Source organism: Sinocyclocheilus grahami, unplaced genomic scaffold (genome assembly GCF_001515645.1).
Source record: "Sinocyclocheilus grahami isolate Dianchi unplaced genomic scaffold, SAMN03320097.WGS_v1.1 scaffold521.1, whole genome shotgun sequence".
Lineage (NCBI taxonomy): Eukaryota > Metazoa > Chordata > Actinopteri > Cypriniformes > Cyprinidae > Sinocyclocheilus > Sinocyclocheilus grahami.
In genome coordinates, this window is record NW_015505700.1 from 946,480 (window position 1) to 950,710 (window position 4,231).

Below are 4,231 nucleotides of genomic sequence, written 5' to 3' on the forward strand. Positions count from 1 at the left end.
TTTTATAAAGAATATCTCTTTGGATTTGAGACTTTAGTCTTTGCAACTTTACAGATCTTCTTTATGCACCAAGAGCTTGTAACACTCCAAAGAGAAAGGAAAAATTGAAATCGCATCATATGACCTCTTTAAATCAATGCCAATCACCTTAACCCGAGTAAAGGGGGTGCCCAACCCTGTTCCTGGAGATCTACCTTCCTGCATAGTTCAGTTCCAACCCTGATCAAATACACATGTCTGTTTTTTTTTGCATCCTTGATGGGAATGTGGAAAGGAGACACTTCTTGAGCTGAAGCGTTTCCTTCAGGGAATAGCCTATTATGTACAATGGACAGGCTACTTAAACTGCAGTGTGTTTGTGTGTACCTGGTATTCCCTACATTTTGTCCCCACAAGGATAGTAATACCAGTAATGTTTGACCCTTTGGGGAAATTTTTTTGATCCGCATGATTTATTCATACAGAATAAATATTTTTGAAAATCTAAAAAGGTAAGTAGTTTTCTGTGCGGGTTAGATTGAGGCGATAGAAAATACAATTTATACAGTATAAAAACCATATGGAATGTCCTTTATAAAGCGTGAAAACCAGTGTGCATATGCAAGTGTGAGTTTATGTGTGTGTGATTTCGTTCTTTTTTTTTAGAATTTTTTTTTTTTTTTTTTTTTTTTTTTTACTGGTTTTCACCACATAATTTTTGTATTATTAATTAATTAATTAATACATTTTTAATTGTTTTGTTTGTTTGTTTGTTTTTTAGGAACAATTGCTGTGTTCACCCAAAATATAAGTTTGGACAGATTTCATTTAGTATAGTCAAGGACAGAGTGCAAGCAAATGTGTCTAACATAACTCTGTATTTTTGCTAAGCAGAATCATGAATATTTATATTCTGGTGTCACATATTGGCTGTTCATGCATGGAGGAGAATTCCAAGCCTAACTGTCCATTATGGATATAATACCAAATTTAGCATTTTATTGATCAGTACTTTAAAAAAAAATTGTATATGTGCTTTAGAGTAATATTTAAAAAACCTACCATTTAAATTTTTTTAATTAATTTAAAATTATATTTTAAGTCCATTATGACCAAATTTAGCATTTTATTGATCAGTACTTTAAAAAAAATTGTATATGTGCTTTAGAGTAATATTTAAATATTTAAAAATTTAAATTTTTTTAATTAATTTAAAATTATATTTTAAAAAACACGTTTTTGTTTAAAGTGTTGTGTTGTGTATCAAACCTAATCATGACATGAATGTATTGTTAAACCCTTGTATACTATGCACACACATTATGCAAAATGTCCATATGCATAGAATACCAGGATGACCTACTACATTTGTTAAAAATAGCAGTATATCAGAAAAACAAATAGCAGACACACTGCATGGAATACCATATCCCACCCTGTGATGCATGCATAACATACTTATACTACTCGTGTGCACAATATGCACCTTTTCTGATTGCATGAAATACCCTGATGCTACAAAAATGTGCAGTACAACAGAGCACACCACACTGAGTACTATCATCATGATGACTATGATGTGCTCGGTTTGATGTTTTTAGTGTAATTAAAACAATTATTTGACCAGACTGCCTTAGCAATGAGTTTATGTGACAACAGTGCAGCATACTATTGTTGCATAATACATACTGTTTTTAAGTCTACAGCAGTTCATTTTACAGTGTTTACCGTGCAGGATGCACTAAGCAGTATGCATGTCTGAACATGATCTCTCTTTGAACCGGTAATCTTCTAAAACCTCTTCAACGGGTCAACAGCACAGACAGGGATTAGAAAACCTCTAGATGCATGACCCAAAAATTGAATATAGCCCACAACCATCATCAGCGCTTTCAAATGAACGGGAATTAATTGAGCATATGCGTTTATAGAAGCAATCCACTTTCGTTTCTTTAAAAGGTTAATGATCCATTTCTCACTTTATGTTAATAACTGAACACTAGAGGTTGCAGAGACTCACAATGAAGTCCAAGTATCACCATTAGAGTGTGGCCTGTGTTTATTGGCAGAACAGAAAGCAGGCCCAGTGGACAGGCATGAAGACCACTGGAGATAAACTGATGGATGAAGATCAGAAGAGTGGATTAGGCATTTGATATTGTGATCTCATCTTATTTATAGGCATGAATTAGTTTTGAATGTAGGTAAAACCTGCATTATTTATTGTATTATATATACTGTATATATATATTGAATTTAATTCTGGTAACATATATTAAAGGGAATGTTAAAGGCATATTTCACTGCTTCTTCCACGGTTATATCCCTCATGATATATTAATGTGCAAAATGTTAAAGGAATAGACATGAAATATGACTTTTTTCCAAACATGAATGTTTTGCAATTATTTCCAATCCATCTTGTCATTTCAAATGGAATAATTAAGATATTTTTTTTAATGCTTTTGAATGACCTCTTATGCTCATCAAGGCTGCGTATATTTGGTGAAAAATACAGCAAAACAGTAATATTTTGAAATATTAATAAGAATAATAAGAGAATAAGCTCAATTATTAATTATAAGGACCATTGTTAATAATTGAGCATGAATAATAATTGAGCAGCAAATCAGCATATTAGGAGGATGATTTCTGAAGGAACATGTGACACTGAAGACTGAACATGTACAATGGACAGGCTACTTAAACTGCAGTGTGTTTGTGTGTACCTGGTATTCCCTACATTTTGTCCCCACAAGGATAGTAATACCAGTAATGTTTGACCCTTTGGGGAAATTTTTTTGATCCGCATGATTTATTCATACAGAATAAATATTTTTGAAAATCTAAAAAGGTAAGTAGTTTTCTGTGCGGGTTAGATTGAGGCGATAGAAAATACAATTTATACAGTATAAAAACCATATGGAATGTCCTTTATAAAGCGTGAAAACCAGTGTGCATATGCAAGTGTGAGTTTATGTGTGTGTGATTTCGTTCTTTTTTTTTAGAATTTTTTTTTTTTTTTTTTTTACTGGTATTTTGGTTTTCACCACATAATTTTTGTATTATTAATTAATTAATTAATACATTTTTAATTGTTTTGTTTGTTTTTGTAATTTTTAGGAACAATTGCTGTGTTCACCCAAAATATAAGTTTGGACAGATTTCATTTAGTATAGTCAAGGACAGAGTGCAAGCAAATGTGTCTAACATAACTCTGTATTTTTGCTAAGCAGAATCATGAATATTTATATTCTGGTGTCACATATTGGCTGTTCATGCATGGAGGAGAATTCCAAGCCTAACTGTCCATTATGGATATAATACCAAATTTAGCATTTTATTGATCAGTACTTTAAAAAAAAATTGTATATGTGCTTTAGAGTAATATTTAAAAAACCTACCATTTAAATTTTTTTAATTAATTTAAAATTATATTTTAAAAAACACGTTTTTGTTTAAAGTGTTGTGTTGTGTATCAAACCTAATCATGACATGAATGTATTGTTAAACCCTTGTATACTATGCACACACATTATGCAAAATGTCCATATGCATAGAATACCAGGATGACCTACTACATTTGTTAAAAATAGCAGTATATCAGAAAAACAAATAGCAGACACACTGCATGGAATACCATATCCCACCCTGTGATGCATGCATAACATACTTATACTACTCGTGTGCACAATATGCACCTTTTCTGATTGCATGAAATACCCTGATGCTACAAAAATGTGCAGTACAACAGAGCACACCACACTGAGTACTATCATCATGATGACTATGATGTGCTCGGTTTGATGTTTTTAGTGTAATTAAAACAATTATTTGACCAGACTGCCTTAGCAATGAGTTTATGTGACAACAGTGCAGCATACTATTGTTGCATAATACATACTGTTTTTAAGTCTACAGCAGTTCATTTTACAGTGTTTACCGTGCAGGATGCACTAAGCAGTATGCATGTCTGAACATGATCTCTCTTTGAACCGGTAATCTTCTAAAACCTCTTGAACGGGTCAACAGCACAGACAGGGATTAGAAAACCTCTAGATGCATGACCCAAAAATTGAATATAGCCCACAACCATCATCAGCGCTTTCAAATGAACGGGAATTAATTGAGCATATGCGTTTATAGAAGCAATCCACTTTCGTTTCTTTAAAAGGTTAATGATCCATTTCTCACTTTATGTTAATAACTGAACACTAGAGGTTGCAGAGACTCACAATGAAGTCCAAGTATC